The 25,375-nt window shown below is 33.3% G+C and overlaps 1 long non-coding RNA gene across 1 annotated transcript; it reads right to left on the bottom strand.

Moving 5' to 3' along the window:
* Nucleotides 1–8,687: 8,687 nt before the first annotated feature.
* Nucleotides 8,688–11,329, bottom strand: LOC134686121 (uncharacterized). Its single transcript, XR_010101546.1, has 3 exons — nucleotides 11,067–11,329; nucleotides 10,323–10,386; nucleotides 8,688–8,955 (listed from the first exon to the last, which is right to left on the bottom strand). It is a non-coding gene; the product is annotated as an uncharacterized LOC134686121 (long non-coding RNA).
* Between the last annotated feature and the right edge of the window lie 14,046 nt (nucleotides 11,330–25,375).

The following is a 25,375-nucleotide window of genomic DNA, read 5'->3' as shown; positions in this document are numbered from 1 at the left end:
GATATTGGCTTTGGTGCCGTTTCTATAGGACATCAAATTAGTACACATGTAAAGCAAAATATTGTCCTATGAAATAGTGTCCAACAAGACAATATATCATGACTATGTACTATGAAATTCTGTCCTCATCTATAAAATTATGTCTTGAGATGGACAAATTTTCATAGTGGAATTTGGTCTGTTTGATTTAGTGCGGTGACAGAAGTGTAAAAAGTCGTCTAGATCGCGAGTTTAATCTCCCCAAATAACACACGGCTAAAAATGGTCTTAACTTAAAGACAAATATGTCTTCTTTCGTTTTTGCCCTGTCGTCAAAATTTCGTACGGTCACATTTTTCTAAAAAGTCGTTTTAATGACTAGTAGTATATTGGAGAGTTTCAACCCCCCTTTTTCAAAATGAAAAATTGTGTATGTTTGCTTAAATTTAATGGAAATAGTTTTTCCTGGAGCTAATTTTATATGTCAAAATATTCTATTCCGTTTTTTATTTTCTTCTAATCTATAAAATTTGCGAAGTTTGGACTGTTTAAAATTGAGGTAATTTTAATTGCAAATTTAGACACAAACTTCAGTTTCTTCTTCATAGTAGTTATAAAGATTATCCCAGTATATGTTAAGCATATAGTAATTCATAAAACTAATAAGTGATAAAAATTTCGGAACCAAAATATGAAAGAAACCTTAAGAAATCAATGGAATAAGAATGAGAAAAAAAACTTCAATTTCAACACGGAACTGAATCACTTGCCTTCCGTCACATTTTGTGTATTAGTCAATAATTTGCTCTCAACTGATACATGGAATTACTACCTTTTTCGTTATTATATACACATATTTTCATTAATGTACACTGATATATGCCACATACGTTGTTTGAATATGTTTATATTCTATGGTTTTTTGTTATAAAACATCAAATATATACTTTGTCAGAAAAGTCTTATTGTAAAATCAAAATAATTGACGGATAGTTTCAGTAAATCCTGATGGACAATTAATGCCATACCCTGGGTGCAATCAGAGAGCAATTAAACATTCACTTCCTCTTTATCGTGGACTTCATTTTATATGGCCTCAAACAGTTTTTGTGGTTGCATATTGGTATGGCATGGATTGTGAGATCTGTTCCTTCATATGCCAATTAGAACCAAACTCTATCACAACTATTTACGGATGGCGCCCTTTAAAAATTGTGTCTGGTAGGTTCAATCTATAAGATTACTGCCAGCATGGAACATAGTTAAACATTGGACCATAAGGAAAGTCTATGAAACTACTTGCCAAATTGTAACCAAACATGGTCAAAATGGGTATCCAGAAGGTTCGGGTCCGATCCAAGATGGTTAACAACATGCCACAGATCTTAATTGAACATTTGAACTTAAAAGGGAAACACAAGCTAAGATAGCTGAAAGTATTTGGCCAATAAGGATCAAAATTGATCATGGTGGTCCTTGGAATGTAACCTTTTTATGCAGTTAAGCTGCTTTATGCAAGCACCCTGGATTTGTGTTCTACCCAATAAATGCTGAAATACTTGTCATTGTTCTTATCTAGCTGGTAACTATGCTATTTATAACTTAAAGGATAGTTTTTTCATACTTTTCGTTCTGAATTACAAAAGATATGACCAGAAAAACCTTAAATGATCGATTTTCCCAAAAGTTTTGAAGTTGCACATAGGAAGTAGAGCACATTAGGATTCCTTATGTTGTTTATTATCCCCCGAATCGAAACAGTCGAGATCCCCACCTTTAAATTAAACCATATATATTCATGATTGAGAACTAATCAAATGAAATATAGGGAGAGTCCTTAGGGTCACCCTACAAACTCCTGTTTGATAACTTAGAAACAGAAATTTATATCCAAAATTTTCCACTTTATTTCCTCTGGATTATAAGTCTGCTAGTCACTGATGTTTCAAATAATGCTTCCTCAACCATATATATCCATGTATTGGACAACATAACAAATCAAATGAAATATACTAGGATCATCCCACCCCTCCTGTTTGAAAACTTGATAACGATTGAGATCCCCACCCCAAACCATATATATGCATGTATGGGACAAGATACAAAAACATTAAATGAAATATAAGGGCAGTCCCTAGGGTCACCCCATCCCCTCTTGTGTGTGTTTTGAGAACTTGTAAAAGATTGAAAAACCAACTCCTAAACTAAATCATATTCATTCCTGTTTGTCATTTCAAAAAGATTGAATGACATGCAATGTCAATCTCATAGGCGTCACATATGCATGTCTTTCTATGTTGTGATGTTATGCTATTGTTTCTGAAAAAGGGAGAAGGTTTGGATCCATTAAAACGTTTATTCCCGCTGCAAATGTTTGCACCTGTCCTAAGTCAGGAATCTGATGCACAGTAGTTGCCGTTTGTTTATGTAATTTATACGTGTTTCTCGTTTCTCGTTTTTTTTTATAGGTTAGACCGTTGGTTTTCCCGTTTGAATGGTTTAACACTAGTAATTTTGGGGCCCTTTATAGCTTGTTGTTTGGTGTGAGCCAAGGATCCGTGTTGAAGGCCGTACATTGACCTATACTGATTTACTTTTTTGAAATTGTTATTTGGATGGAGCGTTGTCTCATTAGCAGTCACACCATATCGTCCTATATCTCTGTCACTTTGATAGACCTAACCAACGTGTACTAGATCTTGCCCAATTTTCGGTGACCATAGGAATGAATAATTATTGAAGTTTTGTTTGGAAGACTTCATAACAGCATTATGTAACAATGTTTTTTTTTATAATTGTAAAATTTTATTGATGGAAAATAATTAGTAGGTTTAAAGAATTTCCCTTAATTATAATTTGAATTATTACTGGTCCTATAAAAATTTGCATTTTCATATGGCTCATTATTAAGAAAACATATCTTTCAAGCCCAAGAATGTTTGACCAACTGTTTTTATAATTACCTGCCATTTTATTCCAAACTCAGACATCATAAACTTGGGGTGAAGGTGGGGGACATTAACATTTACTATGGAGAGGTTAGTCAGACCTCACCTTTGATCCTTGTAGTAGTAAACATTTGTCTAATTTGTGTCTCATAACTTTTGTACTGTTGAACACACACTCAGTTTTCTTTCCAGGGAAGCAAGTCCATTCCTACTTTTACAAGCTCTTACTGAAGGCAACTTGAACTACTAACAGTCAACTTATACCAACGTTAACTATCAACTAGAAGAACTACAATCATTGCAAACTTGTACCACTGCAGACGCATTACCATGAAAAAAATATACTTGATATATGCGATGCTTTTAAAACTTTGACAAAATATTGATTATTTGCCTTAATGATTAATTCATTAAATGAACATAAATGTACAATATATGACTGTCTAATGTTTGTTCATTTTAAAAAAATCTTTAAAAAAATTGAAGCAACATTGCCACAGTTTTTATAATTATGTTTGGCTTGGTTTTTGGTTAACTGCCTACAGCGCTTACAGTGCTTTGATTAAATTATGTCAGCAGTTTATGGTACCATCCAAGATTACCGCAAGAGGGAAACATTAAAACATTCGACACTATAGGAAACATTCAAAGATATTTTCCAAGATGACCAACAGCTGTTAACAGAGTTTAACATTTAAACCTATGGTAAAACTTTCACAATTGTTTCCCTCTGGAACTAAATGGTCAATTAGAACTATACTTGGTCTCACCGGCTCTTAAATGGTACCCTTTGAAAATTGTGTTCGACAGGTCAAGGTCCGTTCCAGTACATATCATATATCATGGAACTTAGTTTAACAATGGACCTTTAATAAGAAAAAATACTTCAAAGATCTTTTCTGAAACTTAGTCACAATGGTCCTTGGATCACTTGCTTTAAAATGTTAGTCCAGTAAGTTCGTTTCTAAACAAAAATTGTTGACAACATACATGTAACATATCAAAACATAACAGGACCTTAACATTGAAGAATCTTTTCCTCTGAAATTACTTGGCCAATGGGGTTATTGAGTGCAAACAATACATTTTCTTTTAAGATAGGGTTCAGTGTTGTATATCAAATGAAAGGTCATGATATGAACATATGAAATATCAAATTCCCAACCTCCAAAAATAAGTTGAATAGGGTTATTAAGTGCAAAAATCAAACTTTCTAGAACATGGAGTTGTCGCATATCAAATGAAAGCTCATATACTCTATGTTACATATATCATACTTCCGATCTAAAAAAAATTAGGCGGATGAGACCATTAAGTGTTATAAGCGAAAAGTTTTAGAAGGTATGCTTGTCGTATATCAAACGAAAGGTCGTACAAAGTACATTACGAAAACATCACTTTAACAGGAAAGACCTTTCAATTGTTTTACAAACAATTGAGATACTAGTTCTAGTTTGTAAACTGATGTAATAGAAATGACTGATGCCAAATGTGATGCGCTAAAATATATCTAAGTGAATGAAAACCAAAAACTGAAAACAATATATAATTTAATTAACAAAGTACAACTTTTATTATCACATGCCAAAGGTAATCAGAAATGGAGCATTCAATATCTTCAAACTCGTACTTAGAAAGCATGTAGCAAATGCACTAATGTACTATGGAGGCATGTAGCAAATGCACTAATGTACTATGGAGGCATGTAGCAAATGCACTAACCTAAATTCTGTTTTGAGAGCTTGGCTTTCCTTGGTTGGACTGAATATCAATCCTTAGAGAATTCAAGATTATAATCTAAAACAAGAGGCTGGCTGTCACAACGACAGCAAACCGGATTTATTATCATTTATTTTTGTCCTGCCTATCAGAAGAACCATAACTGATGGACGGTGAAAGTGAAAATTGTCAGTATCAAATTTGACCTTCACTTTGTCATCAGTATCAACATATTAAAATTTGAAAAGCTTAGATGGAATGGTTCATGAGTAAATGCAACCACTTGAATGGAAATGCCATTTCACATTCTTTCAAGAACCATAACTCCTAAACGGTAAAAGTCATTATTGAACTTGACCTTCATTTTGTCATCAATAATAACATATTAAAATTTGGGAAGATTTGGTAGAACAGTTCATGTGTAAATGCATGGACACGACTGGAAACTTCAATATTGTATCTTTCAAGAACCATAACTCCTGAACAGTAAAAGTCAAAATCGCCATTATTGAACTTGACCTTCATTTAGTTGTCAGTAACAACATATTAAAATTTTAAAAGCTTTGGTTGAACTGTTCATGAGTTAATGCACGGACACGACTGGAAACTCCATTTTTCCATCATTGAAGAACCATAACTCCTGAACGGTAAAAGTCAAATTCGCCATTATTGAACTTGACCCCCATTTAGTTATCAGTATTTTAAAAGCTTTGGTTGAACAGTTCATGAGTTAATGCACGGACAACATTTGATTTCCGCCCGCCCTGTCGCCGTACATCCCCAATCAATAACCGACATTTTTGTCCCTAAAATCCGGTTAACGAGTTCTTTAAAATATATAAGTTTCTCAAAGGTTTTGCGACGGTGCAAATATTAAACTTTACAATATAAATAGATATCCTTTACCAATGAATTCAAATAGCAAAAGCTATGCTTTTTAACAAATATATAGCGAATAAGCTTCATCTAAATTATCAAATAAAGAAATATGAAATTTATAGTTTTAAACAAGGGAAATAATGATGACATAATAATCCTAACTGCCACACTTGTAAGAAATGCATTCAAATATCTTCTCTGAACTTACTTATAAAAAAGAAGATGTGGTATGATTGCCAATGAGACAACTATCCACAAAAGACCAAAATGACACAAACATTAACAATTATAGGAACCAAACTTGTTTACATTGGTTCTTGTATTGATTCTTTTTAAACGATCTGGCATAGCGGCATCTTCGCTAGCCAAGGGTTACGATCCACTCCCGCTCTCTTCTCGTGAAGAGAGCGGGAGTGGATCGTAACCCTTGGCTAGCGAAGATGGCATAGCGGGAACATAGTTAAACAGTTGCTCAAAACAACCAATTGGAACAAAACCTAGTTCCCTTTGCAAATTGTTTCCGGCCGGTTTTGGTTTGATCCAAGGCCTCCGAGGGGAACAACGATTTCACATTGGACCCTGTAGGAGATAGTTTTAAATATTTGATGTTGAAATTACCGTTTTTGAGAAACACAAGGCCAAAAGGGGTGAACCAAGAACAAATTGGAAATCATTTTTTTTTGTCCGATTTTGATGAAGATGTTTGGAACAGAAATCATATGAAGGTATTTTAATGGATTATGTAATTTGTTGGCGGTTTTGAAAACTGAGAAGAGTACTAAAAAGGATCTAGACTGAAAATGCTTCAACTTGATGAAACGAAAAATGTTGTTCGACATGTGTATACTTTATAGATTTATATTTTTATTTTGTAGATTTCATACATTGTGTTTTACTTAATTTTTTAAGTTTTTTGTTTATCGTTTCCAACAAACAAGAGGCCCAAATCGGGTATAGAGATGTGATTGGCCCTTTCGGGGCGATTAAATTGGATGGAGTCTAGCAATTTAATATGTCTACATTTACTTTGTGTCAACACTTACCCGAATGTACCCTTTATACGGTCGTTACTTGCTACGCTCTACGGAGCACATTTTTACACAGAATTTATAGAACTAATTGCAAACAAACTACTAGTAAATCCTTACAATAAATATATCTGTCAGGTATGTCTCCAATCGTAGATGGCCGCCCGCGGAAAACGTAGTGTAAGTGCATCTTATTTGGAAATGCATAGAAAGATCTTCTACTTAGAAACTACTAAGCAAATTGAAGCAAAACTTATCATTGGATGGCCTTCTAGCAAAATTGTGTTCGGCAGGACAGGGTACAATCCAACTTGATTGCCAGTGACGAACGTAGTTGAGATTATACCATATGGCGAAATTTATTGAAAGATATTTTCTAAAAGTACCGTGCAAATTACAATGAAACTTGGTCACAATGATCTTTTAAAATGCACAGGCAAACTATGTCTGGTAGGTTCAAGACTATAACCCAAGATTGCAGGAATTACTAACAACATAGTTTAACATTGGACCCTGAGCTGAGGGCCAGGGGGATCAAAGATCTTAAACAAAACTACTGAGACCAAACTTGATAACATTTGTTTTTGTATGAACACTTTTCAAGCAGTGCTATATCCATCCTTGATGGGCAATAACGGGGAACATACCTATTATATCGGGGTCTAAATTGGGCTGGCTTATGTAGCCACGGTTGATGTGAGCGATACAGCCTCTTAAAAGTCTTTTGTTTCATATCCTAAAGTATTGGCACAAAAAGTGTGTCATTAAACTAGATCCTTGAGTACAAAAAAGTAGAAACAAAACCATTCAAACGAATGCGATCAACATAGGAATATCATATCCCATTGGCAAACTTTTTTGCCGAGACCAGGCGTTACAAATCAGGCATGAGCTTTGTGTCAACACTTGCCCTACTGTTTGTTCCCTTGATAAATGTGATCGTATCATGCTGCACTAGGCGTAGAGAGTATTTTCTTTTATATTTACCATAATCAACAACAAAAAATCTGGACCAAGAAACAGTATATAGTAACTCATAGTAATTTTGTTTGATTTAATTCTTGTATGGTAAAACCAAATATCAAACCTACTTATATTATATATATAATTAATTTCTAAAAATATGTTTGAAAAATCATTATTGTATAAAAAATGTATAGCAAATGTTCAATTCGGTAAGGCAGCAATCAATGTCCGAAACAATAGCTCTGCGTCATCGTATGATGTGATGATGGGAAACTGATCTCGTCTGTTTCCAGTAAGCAACTCGACAATGTTAATAAATTCATTGCTACAGCCATGCTCTGGAAAGTTCTCTGTATATTCCTCTATGAGATTGTCAATTGTTTGTAAGTTACATGGTAAAGGAAATGAACAGTCTCTTCCACCAAAGATCTCTGGCTGATAGTATAACATATTTGGAATACCACTTGGTGTTACAACTTCAGCACGTTGTCTTCTTATTCTATGTGAGTTCCAGTTCTCAGCAAACATGTCCAATTGATGTTGGATAACGGAGAGGAAACAAAATCGAACACATTCTTTATGTACTGGACACGATACATTAAGAAGTCCAGTGTCTTGGAAATCCTAGAAACGGTTTCTCCAAAACTGGGTGAAACTCGTTTTTAGTGTACCCCAAAGCCTTTCTATTCTTTGATTTGCAACAGATCTGCCGACGAGAAAAGAATTTTGTCCCGACATTTCATCGTTTTGATTATGTCGCAACGATCTTTGTAAATCCCTCATTATGACGTTTTCTGTCGAACAACCCTTGGAAGCATCTTTCTTTGTTTGATCCAATTAAGATACCAGTAACCGACATATCTGGGGTTATTGTTGGAGGGACTTGCTATCAACCATAAAAGTTTACGAGAGTATCCATCGATTGCCCCATGTATAGCTATGCCGTAGGGTTTTAATTTATCGTAACCATCGACATGAATCAGATAGTTTGGTCCTCTATTGTAGTACACTCTCCTTCGAAGAACTCGACGCGATCTGTTGAGTACACCCTGTTGGTCTATTGTTCTTAAGCAAAGCCTTGCTCTTGATTGTGTGACGCAAAGTCCAAAGCCTATGTCCAGAGTCCTCCACATATACCTGTATCCAACATATGCATTAGACAGGCCATTACGGTGTAAAGCCAGGATTGTCCTTACAACTGTAGGTAATGGCGACTGGTTGTTACGCCGTCTGATATTTAATCTTCTCTTAAGTCTTTTTAACATGGAACAACTCATGAATGTTCCGTGAACAAACAAAAGAAATCCACATATTTGAAGGGACGTGTAGCATAATTGATGATAGTATTGGACTAGTTCAGGCACAGAAGCATCATCGCCTGGGTAAGGTATTCCTGTAACGTCATGATCAGCAACACAAAGGAGACAACAGAGTAACTGAAACATAAAGATAGAAATTACACGTATGATGTAATGATAAAATGAAAAATCCGATTGGCTTGATATCTAAATAGGGTGTTCACTGTGACGTCATCAGCTTACTATAAAACTACTAGGAAATGCGCTGCGCCTTCACATTTAATGGAATACGAAATGGAAAAATACACAGTAAGTTTTGACAATCCAAAATAAATCTTCATGGCGATATTTATAACATATTTCATTTTTAAATTTACCCGTTATAGGTATCAGGTATAAGCATATGATATTTTTACATTTGAACATGTTTTCATTTTCAAACAAGAGGACATATCTTCTTCCAGCATATTGCAATCGAATAAACATTTTAAAGTCATCTGATGCCTAAACGAATTTATTTTGTTTGGTTGATTTTTGTACCATATCTTAAAGAAACAACGAATAGTGTACCTAATGAATAAAATTTGTTATGAAAAAAAGATGTTTCAATTTTTGCTAAATTTGTTGTAACATCATGCCTCCTTAAACATGATATCTAGTTCTTTATCAATCATTGACTAATTTATAAAATTTGGTCGCATATTGTCAAAGTCAATCAACCATAAAAACAAGGCCAAGATCAAATTACAGGTATCAAAATGACATCCCCTGGTAGTGGGGAACCTCCTTGTCTAATATCATCAACCTAAGTCAAAGCTAAAATTACACTTCAGACTATCATCCCCTTGTAGTTGGAGACGTTAATGCCAAATATTATCAACCTTAGACTTCTATTTTTTGAGATATGGACTTAAGCAGTAAACTCGGTTGCAAAATTGACTATTAAATTTCTTCAGGGTCATTCAAGCATTTAAAATAGGTCAAAGATAAATGGCGCATGACTGACTGGCAAGAACAATATGTAGGAAATCTGCATCCTAAATATAAGAACCTTACTCGTTATGCTTCACGAGATAAAGACATCAGCAGCAAACTTGGTTGCAATGTTAACGCCATATATTCACCGTCGCCTGTAAAACCGTACCTACATGTCTCGCTTTTACTGCGCATGCTAGACAAAATATGAAGAAAACTTTATATCATGGTTCACTATATTTTTCGCTAGAGCCGTGTAAATGTGTGCTCATTTTTCCTATTTTGGTAATCCTTTATTTTTTGTAATTTTTGGCCGTTTAAGGTGCAGTTTTTACAAAATAAATCATAATACAGTATTAAACCTTTTTCATACTTTCCACGAAGATGGAGCTGATTAGTCTAAATGAAGAAAAACATTATAAAAACCATACAAGAAAGTTTTGACAAATTTTGTTTGTTTTTAAGCCAAAGTGTGTTGATTTGATGTTCGATGTCAGCAACATATTTCTTTGTTTTACTTTCAACATTACCTTTAAAATATTGCTTGCTTCCATAGTCTTTGACCATTTATTAGACGGGCAGGTGACCAAGCAGCTGAAATAGACGATATTCTTTCAATTGAAATGTTTAATGAATAGCAAAATCTTCTAATCGGTCAATATCAAAATAAAGTGAACACATATTTCGTTTCGCATCATGCTTTTCTATCTGGCATTAGTGGCGAAAGCAGGGGGTCCGGGGTTGGAACCCTCTTTTACATTTATTTGGAAGATCAATGCAATTGAATGGGGACATATAGTTGGAACTCCCCTTTATCGTGGGCTAGGATCCCCATACCCAACCCTTATAAATGACAAGATCCACCCTGCTAGTTGTGAATCAAATTATTTGTTTAGATTACTAATTTTTTTTTGCTTAGCTGTTATGAATTAAATGAGTCATGGAGATTGATCTACAAAGGACTCTGAAAGGCGAAAGAGAGGGACCATTCAGTTTTTTTCCATTTTTCATTGACAGTCGTACAGAGCGGGTAGTGTACTTGTGATGGGATGGTGGGGAGAGGGGTGAAACCCTTTAAGTAGAATATATCTTTAATAATAGCAGACGTCTTACTCTAGATCTTATCACAGGTCACGTTAAACTGTAACTTTTCAATGCCCTTTCATTCAAACAATAACGTTTTTTCTCCCTATGATCTTTTTCATTTTGTGTTCAGTATTGCTTCATATTAAAATATAACGCTAAGTCTCCAAAGAAAACAAATATAAACTTACTTATGACTCGTTTCCACTGCTCCCGCTGATGTTGTTGCTGTCGATCTCCATCTTTAATGTGTCAGCACAGGAAGTAAAATACGGACCGTGGGAATCTGACCGTGAGAACGAATAAAGTTAACATCAAATAAGCAAGTTGACTTAATTAATAAACAAGTCGACTTCTTATTTTATGTCATTTACATTTATATTAACAAGTCGACATCGTAATCAAAAACTTTTTCTTTATCATTCCGACAAGTTGACTTCAATATGATGATTTAATATCAAATAAGCAAGTTGCCGACTTAATCAATTAATAAGTTGAATTCAACGTGTCGACTTCTTATTACTATGCCATTATATTTATATCAGCAAGTCGACATTGTAAAACAATTTTTCTACATCATTCCGACAACTGGACTTCAACTTGATGATAAGATTCCAGCTTATAACACACAACTTAACTAATAATTCCGACTTATTAGCAACAAAATAACTTTACAAGGGGTGTACCATATGCGCTTCCATAGTTTTGTATTTTGATTTTTCAATCTCACTATGGACTTTCCCAATTGATTTTCCTCTTAGTTCAGTATTCTTGTGATTTTACTTTTTGAACTGTTGTGAAAATCTTAATGAGTTATAATATGAGTTAATGTTTTAAATCATACAAGATTTAAAAAAATGGTTTTTTTTTGTAGATGCTTTAATTTAATAGATCAAAATAAAGCATCAACAGAAAAAAAAACTATTTTCTAAATCTTGTATGTTTCAGAAACATTACAATTATTCACTGACAGCATTAATCTCATACAACAAAATGTTCCGTTGAATCCTTCGATCACGAATTTATCATTATACTGATTGCATTTGAGATGTAAAGGAAAAAAAACGGCCTGACTAAATGGTGGGGGTATATATCCCCCTAATGTCCGAAATATTGTTATTTTTTCAGTATATTTTTCTGATATTTGACTGCCGTTCCCCCTTTTCATACAAAATAACTCATACAACCGAAGCATATTAAACAAACGAAATATGGAAATCGATTAAGAAATAGACCTATGTTTTTCAGTATAAGTCACGTGGTACCTCATCTTCAAATAAACAAGTTGTCGACTTGATCAATTAACAAGTTGAATTCATCATGTTGACTTCGTATTACTATACCATTACATTTATATTAACAAGTCGACATTGCTATAAAATTGTTTCCTCATCATTCCGACAAGTTGACTCCACATGATAATTAGATTCCAGCTTATAACACACAACATAACTCATAATTCCGACTTATTAGCAACAAAATAACTTAACAAGAGGTGTACCATATGCGCTTCCATATCATTGATACCTATATTACTGATTTACCCCTCACATCTCACAACACCTCTCACAAATACTGACAACTTGAATTCCATTTAAATTCTATGATAAGGTTTTATACAACATCTTGGAGCAGTTCCTTGTTACTACTTTTGATTTTGTTTTCTTGAAGTATTTAACTTGTGTTTGTACCATAGCCAACATGTTTTAGTTGTAAAGAGATCGCATTTTGACACTGCTTTCTAAATTATGGATTTATAATCTGTTTAAAAGAAGTCCTCGTCCGATGTCTGAATAGGTCACGAAAGAAACTAAGCAAAATGACAATGATACATCAATTAAGAATGGACTACTAGCAGTTTCTAGCATACTAGCTCTTAAAATTTAAAATAACAAAATACCTTAATGAAAGTGATTGAGAAATTAGTTCGGCAAGTGCAAACTAGCATTTAAATTAACAAACACAAGGTACAAAGTTACTTGGATGTAACCGACAGAATTTCTTGCATTTAAAGAATTTCTGATACATGTACCTATCTGTTCATATCTTGTGACATAAAAAAAATCCTTATGGCTTCAAATTGTGTAGAATACAAAAGGTCTCTGCGGTGCCGGACAACTTTCGTTTTCATTCTGCTGATATTGTATTTGCTCCGTTTTTCATTTAAGTGTGATTTTATACCATTGTTCATTTAAAGAAAGCCCATTTCGAATTTGGCCGTCTTGATACTCATCTTGAGAGCTTTACAAGATGTTTTCATCGCGTTTGTTTCATTATTCCAGAGAATGCCTCAAGCTTTTATTCACAATTATCTCCCCTAATAAAATACATTTGTTCTTACCGCTCTGCAAATATAATCTACCATGATCTCCTTCAAAATTTTGATAGACCACTTTACCTGTAAGTTTCTATTTTTATATCAATTTTAAAATCTCTCATATATCTTGAAAATTCTTTTGCAGTAGCGAACTCCTTGGTAATAGTTGATCAGCTAAACATTTTTATTTTTGTAATTAACATTCGTTTGCCATTTGACAACCAAACGACTTTTTTTTATCTTTTCGAATTTTTTCCTCGAATTTGTTCCTCTAATCTATGATATCCCCCTTTATTTACAGTTATATGTAGGCTAGTCTCGTTCTTAGGACTTTTGTGTTCACATAATCTTATCTGAAAGAAAAGATAGAGAACGCAATGTCAAAGATCATTTCAAGTACATTATTGCACGATGGAAAATGCTGTCGGGATACATGTACTTCTATTTTCTATAATTGGAATCATGATGTCTTTTTATGTATACGAAACCGAAAGAAAACTTCTACACATGGAGGAGAAACTTCTTAAACAGGAAGTGTTATCAAATACAAGAGGTAAATAATGAACGCCACATAAGGCCACGTCGGACAGTTTACTTTAACATTATATTCCTTTTAGGCTGGTTCTAGATTGTTAATATATATAAGAAGATGTGGTATGTGTGCCAATGAGACATTATGGTGTTTTCAATTCTTTTAAATTGATTTGAAATTAAGGAAATGTATTGAACAATATTCTTCCATGAGACATTATAAATATTAGTATCTCGAAATCAAGATACACCTGGTTTTTCTTACAATACCCATCTTATCCATATTGTTTTATTTCTATTTACAAACCAAGTCGTTGGAAATATATGATGTTATCAAATATTAAAACCATGTTGGGATATCATTAAAAACGTAAGATCAATGAAAATTAAGATTTCACTTTGTTTAATAAGGACAATATAAGGACATATATGATAAATACATACTAGTCCTTGTACCCCGACAGTCCTTCCCAAAAAAATGTTATATATCACTCCTGCTTTCAAATGTATGTCAGGTATATTCTGTTCACTGTATGGCCTCGCATTTTCCCCTGTTCCTACGCCTAGACCATATCTTACTTATAATAAGTCAAAACACAATTATAGTCTTAGTAAATCATTGTATGCCAATTATATAATTATTTTTGAGCGGAACGAACGGACAACAAAATCCGTCATCCTGTTTTGTAGGTTCTCTTTTTCGTTTGAATTCAGTCACCAACTCCATATGCATGTTGAGCAACCGATTGTATGTTAATGTCATTTTTATAGTTCGTTCTTATGTTGTAATGTTATACCGCTGTCGAGGGTTGGGATCCCGCTTACATGTTAAATTCCGCTACATTATTTACGTATGTGCCTGTCCCAAGTCAGGAGCCTGTAATTCAGTTGTTGTCGTTTGTTTATGTGTTACATATTTGTTTTTCGTTCATTTTTTTTTTACATAAATAAGGCCGTTAGTTTTCTCGTTTAGATTGTTTTACATTGTCTTATCGGGGCCTTTTATAGCTGACTATGCGGTATGGGCTTTGCTCATTGTTGAAGGCCGTACGGTGACCTATAGCTGTTAATGTTTGTGTCATTTTGGTCTTTTGTGGATAGTTGTCTCATTGGCAATCATACCACATCTTTTTTTTTTTATAGATAGCATATAAATTCAAGTGATGTCTTACTGTTCATGTGTGAGGTATGTTTGATAATGGTTCCTGTAGCTAAGGAACAGAATTTTGTTATCAAGTTAAGAATTAAGGATGGTTTTTAAATTTACCAACATTCTGTGTAAGTTCTGGAAGTCTTGTCTACGACTTAAGTGTTCGTCCGATGACGAAAACAATATCGAGACACCTTTATTTTCATTTTCCTTCAAACATAACAAAATCTGAATAATAACAAGCGAGGATAACAAATGCAACTATGTATGGTACCTGCAGGACATAGACCTAGGTCTTCTCATTCAATTGTAAAGAAAGTTATATTCAAAATATTTTTAATATGTCTTATTTATAGAAATTACTGCTTACACCTTCATTATTAGATATGAGAACATGTAGAAACAGTTGATTTGTATGCACCGATCATGCACTGTTCACACTGACATGGTAACTCGACTTGAGATATTTGATACAATTTCTTTTTAGGAAATCAAGCAAATGTTAAAGGATCTGTTTTCAGTCATTGTTTATTCTTTTAATACATAAAATGAAGTATTGTTTCCTTTTAATTAAGTGAATACATTCTGTTCATTTTGAGACAATTTCGAAGCTACCAAACGAAATTGTGCAACAATTAATTTTCAAATGTAGACGATCTTCGCCACTTAAAGCTTCAATGAAAATAATGTAAATTAATTCTAGTATTTTTATTGTAGTTAAGTTTGACACATAATTGCTATTTTTATATAACCTTTATACATAGATAAAAGCAGATGTGGTATGAGTGACATTGAAACAACTCTTCAAAGCTGGATTAGGAATACAAAAGTTTTATTGATATGCATTATAAATCTATCGGGTCTTATTGTGTTAAAACTCATTCATGGTGCTTTACTCGTTAAAATATATATATTTACAAAACGAAAGGTTGATCAAGGCCCTATCCTTTCGCTTCCCTGCAGGTTGTTCGACTGGTAAAAAGTCATTAACTGATACAATCGGGTTGTCTAAGAATGTTTGCAATCAATTACGACTCCGAATATACTCAAAAACGTGTATGGGAAGGAGCAATTAGCCAAACTTATACGGTAGAGGCTTAAAATGCAATTAGGTAATTTTATTACAACGGAACTACACACTATAAAGGACAAGGTTTCACATGTCAAATTGTGTGTGTAAAACAAACAATACAGGTACGGTAAGATGCTTGTGAATGAGATAATTTGCGAATACATGTAAACTATATTTACAAATTGAAAACAAATCTTTATACATTTTTCTGCGACAAAACGCCATATGAATTTATCGAAAGGAACGTTCAATGCCGTATATTCAAAAGACAAGTATGTTTTTGAAACGAGACCGTTCAAGAACTTTGAAACATAAAGAAATTACAATTATCTCCTCGACGCCAGAAGCTTTACAGGGATAACATTTTACATCGAACACTTTCCAAGAGTTCTTGTTTCTGTTGTATTGCAGTTTAATGTACTTAAATTTGATTTGCAGGTAGTGTGGCATTTACAACATTTCGGTCCGATGATTATTTTGTTGAGCCCAATAACGTACTATTGTTTGATACAGTTTGGGAGAATACTGGTGACGGATATGATCAAGATTCGGGAGTTTTTACTGCACCAAACTCTGGACTTTACATATTTTTTTATACAAAAAACGCACGCAATGACGCCCCTCAAAGAGCCTGTTTTGTATTTAACGATATGAGAAGTGCATGCTCTACTGGAACATTACATTCATTGCACAGAATGAAAAAAGGAGACAGAATATATATCACATCTTTAGATCGTGACGATGATGCACTAATGGTTGATTATTTTCCTTTGTTTTCTGGGTTTTTGATTTGCAGTTACAGAAACATGTTTCATGATCAATAGTGATTCGTATTTTACCTTTTTGCACTTATATTCCTTTAAATACAGCTACGTTGACAACAAGACTTAAGTAAACTGCACCTTTTATTGTCGACATGTTTCGCCGACATCAGGACAAAGTATACAAAATTAGAATCCCTGAAGTACAAAAAAGTACTTAAGGGAACCCTACCAGCACAAAGCATAAGAGGTGTTGGGTCAGCAGCTCTCTATTTATATTTATTTAGAAAATTAAAACAAGGAATTCTTTAATAAGAAAAAAAAAATTCTATTCTTAAAATTAAGAATTTAAGCTGGAAATATGTCAAAGAGACAACAACCAGACCATTGAGCAAACAACAGCCGACGGTCACCAACGGGTCTTCAACGCAGCGAAGAAAACCATCACCCGAAGGTGGTTATTCGCTGGACCCTTAACAAAATTATGTACTGGTTCAGTGAAACATGATTTAATATTAACCTCCAAAAATGAACTAAAAGTAAAAAAACATACAAGACTAGCAAAGGCCAGAGGCTCCGGACTTGGGACTGACGCAAAAATGCGGCGGGATTAAATAGTTTTTGTGGGATCGCAACCCTCCTCTTATACCTCTAGCCAATGAAGAATAAAGTAACACACAACAATACGCACACTAAAGTTCTGTTTCAAAGAAGTCGGAGTTCAATGTCATAAAAGGTAACAGAAAAATATTCAGCAAATCACAATGATACATAAATTAACAGAGGACTACTAACTGTTACATTTTTTGTACTGACATGCCAGCTCCAGACCTCAATTAAACTGATTGAAAGATTATGTCTTCATATGAAAATCAATTGCAATATCTCTCGTTCGGGGTTAAGTATCATACCATCATAAACTGTATGAGAAGATCATACCTCGTTTCATGCCAACAACTGGTGTGCAAATGTATTAAGGTTTGACGATTTTCGAAACAATAAAATTGTATGACAGGACTTTAAGATACCATTGCAAAACATGAAATAACAGTTTATGTTGCAAGTTGATAATTAATAATTACTAGTATCGTTATCATATCTCAATCTGTAGTATTAAAAAAGGAATATATATACGGGTAGTATGTGTAATTTCGCCAGCAGTCAAATATGGAAGGACATTTTGAGCCATAAAGGGCGCAGTTGAAATGTTTATGTTTGTCGTCACTATGTAAGTTATGAGTTCGGTATATTTTTGTGTAATCAGTAGGAGTCGGCATAATTATTATGAAATGATCACAAAATAGCCTGATATATTATTTGCGGATCCTTTTCGTTTAGTCTGAATAATAATTGAAAAACTAACTCTCTCATTCTCATTTGGTTTTGCCAAATTGTCTTTGTGCGCTCCTTACGAAGGTTTAAACAACAACAAAAAGAGCACTCGATCGCATCATCAAATGATAATTTATATATCTTTTTAAAGTTGCAGAATTCGAATTTTTTACAAATTTGTACATAAATGACAGCATTGTTTACCATATGCATGTCAAATAAGACTACATTGATGAGAAAAATCTATAATGAAGGGAATACTGTCCAAGGGAAAAAGATTTCAAATGACATTGATCAAAACAAAAAATAATTTATATACTAGTATATATTTAGAAAGGGAGCCCCTCCCCCAACTATTTTGTATAACAGCTATACTGTTGCACGAACATTCAACAAACAATTATAATCCTAGTAATTATCTCGAGAAGTTGTCAGTGTACCTGGAAGCATTTTTATTTATAATTTGCATGCTTAATTGATGCAAACATAATTTTTTGAACCTTGAAAAAGCAAAGAATGATTTGTTCTTCTTTATACTGACTAAATCATTTTGTAGGTTAAGCTTGTTTTACAATTTCTTTTCCTTCTTTTGCATTGACTTGATAATTTCTAAGGGCAACTGATAAATAATGATAAAAGTTGTTGCTCCTTCGTGCAAGGTCTTCGTTGTATTAGAGGACTATCAATTGTTTTAGCTGATGACATTTGATTAAAAGGATCCATTGACTCCGTAATTTACTATTTTTAAAAAATCTATGTTTTTAACAATTGACCCCTCGTGGAAAGGCTATTGCAGAGTTACGTACTTGCTTCTCATCTGGTACAGCTATAAGAAGTACTGTTTGTATTCTTCTTTTCAGTGAATTACTCTTTCATACTTCAATGCCCCCTTTTTAATCTGTCTGTACTTTGTAAAACTAGTTCATCTTTATAGATACCCATCAGTAAAAGGTAGGTCGCTATGGAGTCCTAAATTATAGATTTTTTTTTACCAATTTCAAATTCCACGTTGATACCTATTCCGAGCAATTTACGAAAAATTTTCAAGCCTCTCATTTGTGTCGAGAAATCCGATTGCTCTTTAACACTTTCCACCTAGTATCTAGCATCATCTACTGAAGTTGTTAAGATAATCATTTATATCATGTATATTGATCGTTTTGTATATTTCATCTTTTAAAGATTTTTTCTAACATCGATTTTTTTGATTTTCATTCTTTAATAAAAGCGAATTCGTCGATGATAATTTATCGGTGTGCCATATGTGGAGCAAGATCTGCTTACCCTTCAGGAGCACCTGAGATAACCCTAAGTTGTTGGTCGGGTTCTTGTTGCTAAGTCTTTAGTTTTCTATGTTATGTGTTGTGTGTTGTGTGTTATTATTTGTCTGTTTGTCTTGTTATTTTTAGCCATGGCGTAGTCAGTTTATTTTTCATCTATGAGTTTTACTCTCCCTCTGGTATCTTTCGTCCCTATTTTATCAGTTAAAGGTTTTTCTATTCGTGGAACTTAGATATGAAGTACATTTGAATATCAAACGATTTGTCGTTCCGAAATTCTTTTTCCGTTTAATTTGTAGACTTTCATTTATGCTTTTCATATTTATATATAGTTCAGTAAAATTGACCTGTTACATGTATCTGAAAGATAAAGTGGGAGATAGTAAGATGAACGATCAGTATACAACAGGCGAGAACTGTACCAATATTTGACTAACACTCTGTTTAGATTTACATCAATTCATGATGGATAACTCTTTACTGATACTCCTACTATCTATTATTGTCATTATGATGTCGTTTTATGTTTATGAAACAGAACGAAAACTTCTACACATGGAGGAGAAACTTCTCAAACAGGTATCCATTTCAGATACAGTAGGTAAATATTGAATGATAGATTAATATACTTTGAAAAATTATCTTTTTCAGTCGACCGGACTGTTTGTTTAATTCTATTTGTCATTTGTGCATTTTACCCGTTTAATGCTATGACATTGTCAGTTTGATTTCAGGTTGCACTTTGTAAATACAGCTGTTTAAGAAAACACGCCTCTTTTGGGGAGAAATTGAATATTCATAGAAAATTAATTTTGTTAACATACTGGTTCTCAGTTATGCTCTTTGTGTTCCATATCGCAGAGACAGAACCTGGGAATGTTACCAGTAAATAACACGTGCATATTCAATTTGTTACATTGAAATATACGGTAACCTTTCATTCGAGGTAGGGGTAGTTAAGAAAATTAGTATAAGTTTAAACTCTCAGAAGTTCAGGGCATATAAAAATTGTGGTGCAAATGAACTTTCAATTCTAGGATAAGATTTTTTTCAAAACTTCATAGTAAAAGTGGTACAGTTTTAGCTGTAAAATGAGTTTCTATAGGAAATTGCATTGTCAATCTTTATAGAAATGCAACCTTCAGCCTAATAATTTGGTTCTTCCCATGTTTTTGTGCCTTCTTTTCTAGATAAGACAACAAGCATTTATCAAACTCGTCCGCAAATTTGAATTTTAATTTTTCCTCAAATTTTGTTTTATTTAGCCCTGTAAACCTAATTGAATTAGGCGTCACAGATGAGTGTTTCGTGATCTAAACGTGTGTCTTGCGTACAAACTTTTAAGTCTGGTACGTATAATAAGTTTAATAAGATTTTTCACATTATATCTTTAACAAATTCTGTTGTTGTCAGGTTTTTAAATAAAGAAAATATGATGAGTTATTTTAAGACATTTACCCAAATGACATCTACAAATCAGTATACATGTCCTACTGTATGAAATTGCTATCTTATCAAATATTCGGATAAAATTCTATTTTTAGAGTCAACTCGGGTACATACACATAACACGACAAAAAAATGGAACCCAAATTTAACATCGTTTAAAGCAAAATGTTTCAAAAATAGAAAAAGCTTCGACTTAAATATACATATTGTACCAGCTGTTAATTCTCTTTCAAAACTAGAAAACGTTATGTTAATAGCAAAATATTATTTGAATTAAGATCATTGCGTTTTGGAAAAAAATAGACAGGTATGATACGAGCCATATTTTTTGGAAACCGTAATTTTGAAATGTGTAATGTTCTTCATTCTTTCAAATGCTTTATAACATTTCAGATATATATAACACTGGAATCAATTTTTGATTGAGAATATAATCAGAGAATGTCCTTAGTTGATATGACAAAATAAATCTGCTTATAGTTACGTTTTGAGGAAAATTTCATTTGTCGTGGATATTTGATTTTGTAGTTTTGACAATCACTGCATGCGAAGAATATAAAAACATTGTAATTTGTTGAACATTTTATTCAGTGGTTCGCCTATATCCACGAAATTTACGGAAACTGCTATCCAACAAATGATAATGAATCAACAAAATGTTATATCCCGTTCTTTATTTTAAATGAAGTACATCTTGATGCGTTTACTTCAATGAGACAACCAAACAATTGAAATCTATAGGTCAATATACACGTACTAATAATTGAAAAAAGTTATATAATCCTATGTTATGTTTTATGTTTAAATTTTATTTTGAGAATCAAGTTGTAAACATAACAAGATATTGTATATATAAACTGTAGTGCAATCGTTAAGAAAAAAAACCAGAACATTGAACCTCAAATTTGATAAGGGTTAAGGCGAAGGTGTGCAAAATCAGGAAAGGCTTAACTTATATAGAACCGAAACATATTTCTCAATGAAAACCCTTACACGTTATAACGATAGTATAAGGTATTGATTAAGATCATGTCTTTTATTAAAAGATGAACAGGTTTCAGACATGGAAATGCGCTGAATGTTTGGGGTATTACGACAACACAAAATAAGATTTAGTTTCAATTTTTGACTAACGTTCTATTGCAAAGGTTTGAGACAAAATCTTCATGTCAGCTATATAATCAAAATCGTCTTTTGAAATAGAAAGAAAACTTCTACAAATGAAAGAGAACATTTCAAAACGGGAAGTCAAATCAGATACAGCAGGTAAATATTTGATTATAGATTAATAAACGTTTGGTTTTCCCATGTCATTTTTATAGATTATATTAGATTACTTAAGCTGTATTTAGTCAAATCTTTGGGAAAATTGGGCCCTCAATGCACTTCAAATTTGTATTTTATTTTGCCTTTTTTACTTTCTTTATTCGAGCGTCACTGATGGAAATGCATCTTGCTTACAAACATCCTAAATGCTCTTGCCTACTAAATTAGCATCCTGGTACTAAGATAGATGTTAACAGTTTACTGCAAACAGATTTTATCAAAAAAACAACCTCAAGTCAATATACATGTATTACTGTATGAAATAGGTATCAAATCAGAAAGTTTCATAGCATTCTATTTAAAGAATCAAGTCGTTGGAAGGTAAGATAAATTCATAGGTATAACGTGTTGCAATATTATTTAACGAAAGGAAAAAAAATATGTGAGCACGTAAACATTATTCCCCCATTACAATTCCTAAACGTAATAACGTTTTTTTTTTATTCCAGTGTCACTGATTAATCTTTTGTAGACAAAATGACCACTAAAATGACTTCTCCTGGTCAACATACACGTACTACGGTTTGGAATAGCTGTCTAATTCAATGTCATATTTAAATTTCATTTTAAGAATGAAACAGTTCAAAACAAATAATATATTATATATGCATAAAATATGTTGCGCAATCAGTAAACAAAAACAAACATTAGACCTCAAATTAAACAACGTTTAAGTCCATATCAGGAAAGGTTTGATTTATGCGAATCCGGAAAATCTACACCAGTGAAAACTAACAAAAGTAATAATGACGCCTACGGTCTTCATTAAGCTTAGCCTATGACGTTTATAAAAAACAACTAAACAGGTTTGATTAATTGATTATTTGCTGACCGAAATTCTAAAACTGCGTGTCAGTTCACTATTGTTATTAAAATGAACGTACTACATGTTGAAGAAAGATTTTGGACGTCAGGAATCGCTCCTGTTGGTCATTTCACCTTTTCCGCTGACATTCGTTTCATAACCTAGCATGTTGACACATGCGATATCGATTTCAAATTGAGGTCAAACAGGTCGGATAAAAATTATTGTGATATCAAGTCATTGTTGAAGATGTCAAAACATCGAATCTGTGGAGATAAAAAAACTTCGGACAGTAGGTTTATGTTTGTCTCCCGAAAGGTCGACTGAATTTTAGTCTTCATTTGGTCATATTTCGTTTCATGCTGTGACATTTTGAGTTTCTGTTCGCCTAAAAGGTTTTATTTTCCGTGTATTTTTCGTCTCTTCTTTATTGATTAGATTTTCTAAGCTGTAAATAGAAAATAGTTAGAATCTCCGGTTCTCATACTCCTAAACTTTATACATAAGTATGCCTTTTTATTTCTTTTTATTCGGCGGGCGACACTGATGAGTTTTTTGTAGACGAAACGTGCGTCGGGCGTTCACACTATTCGGTCTGGTATGTATCATAAGTAAACTTGTCTCAGTTTTTTTTAACATAAGCTGTTGATTTTGTGTCTAGTTAGAAAACCTTGATTTGGGTATTACTTGGGACAGTCACATAAAAGGACATCTATAGATCACTGCATTAGGCTGGCGTTATAACGTTTCCAGTTATCTCAAGTCTTACAGTCTTTATGAGTCTACATAATGGTTTTAAAATAAAGGAAATGTTAATGTTCAAGAGACAAAAATTTAAATTACATATACAGTTCAACATACTCGTACTTTGAATGATGCAGCTATCTAGTTTAATATTATGATTAAGATTTATTTACAGAATCTACATGTAGTCATTGAAAGATAAATATTAAAGATACATAAAACATCGGCAAAAACAGGAAAGGTTCATTGATATAAAAGACTCATGTTAGCCTATTGACAAAAAGCATTCATTTACTTGGTACCAAAGATTATCACCTGCCGGATACATCGTTAAAGAAGCCAAATGATTTACTTTTGGTTGAATTTCACTGAATGACATACATCTTTACCTTTATAGGTATTGTGGCATTTGCAGCATCAATACACGCTACTTACCATGTTGATCAAGGTCAAATATTGAAGTTTAAAACAGTTTGGGTGAATATAGGTAACGGATACGATCCAGAATCAGGAGTTTTTACTGCAACGAAATCTGGACTAAACTTGGTTTCTTATACGATAAACGCAGCTCTTTATGAGCGTATACGTTGTAACTTATGGAAGAATGATATTCAGAGCGTTGGCTCATCAGGGGCTTGGCATGCAGCTGGTACATGGAATATATTGATGATTATACAAAAAGGAGACAGACTTTTTATAAGATGTTCTAACCATGGCAAATTATTAAATGATACGTCTACGTTTTCTGCAGTTGAAATAAAAGATTAATGAATAATCTTACAAGTTGAATAATGATGCTTATCGTTTCTCTCTTTATGCTCCTGCCGAATGACGACAGGATAATTAAGGTGTACCTTTTTCCGTCTGCATGTTTGTACATACGTGCGTTAATCCGTACATTCAGACACTGGTTTCTGTTCTTTACAAATATTAATAACCACCAAACACAGATTAAGTTTGAATTTTAGTGGTGCATCGGTCATCGTTTTTGGGTAATTTCCATTGAAGAATACAAGCAAAGTTTAGATGTTTAAGAAGTGTCCTATATTTTGACTTTAGTGGAACCTTAACTGTTTGATATATATGAAATTCATTTGTATGTAAACCATAAGTGAAATAGATCAAACGTCTTTTGGTCAGAGGACCAGGGTTCAACAAAAAGAAAAAAAGGTCAAACTCACAAATTATTCACGACGGTCTTGAAGTATAGATTCTAGGTACTGACGTTTCTTATCAGCTTACGTACGTTTTATAGTATTCTTTTATTTGTTTTTGTAAGTTATTTCCTTTACTGTTTTGTCTACTTGTGGTGATATCCGGTATTCATTTGATGTGGCTCAATACTTATACATCCCGTCTGTTGTTGTACAATGGTAATTTGTTGTTTTTTGTCTTTCGTATTTGCTGATGGGCTTTGACTATATGCCTTTTGGTTTTTCTATTGACATTTGAAATTTTGGATCTTCATTGCTCTTCATTTACGTACGTTTTGTACTTGTTTGGCTTGTTTGGCTTGATGAATATTTGAATATGAACGTCTCTGATGAGTCATATGTAGACGAAACGCGCGTCTGGCGTACTAAATTATAACTTTGGTACCTTTGATAATAATTTACACCACTGGGTCAATGCCACTGTTGGTGGACGTTTCGTCCCCGAGGGTAATACCAGCCCAGTAGTCAGCACTTCGGTTTTGACATGAATATGCGTTATGTGGTAATTTTGATATATTT

Source organism: Mytilus trossulus, chromosome 10 (assembly GCF_036588685.1).
Source record: "Mytilus trossulus isolate FHL-02 chromosome 10, PNRI_Mtr1.1.1.hap1, whole genome shotgun sequence".
In the NCBI taxonomy this organism is placed as follows: domain Eukaryota; kingdom Metazoa; phylum Mollusca; class Bivalvia; order Mytilida; family Mytilidae; genus Mytilus; species Mytilus trossulus.
This window is presented reverse-complemented; position numbering and strand designations above follow the sequence as displayed.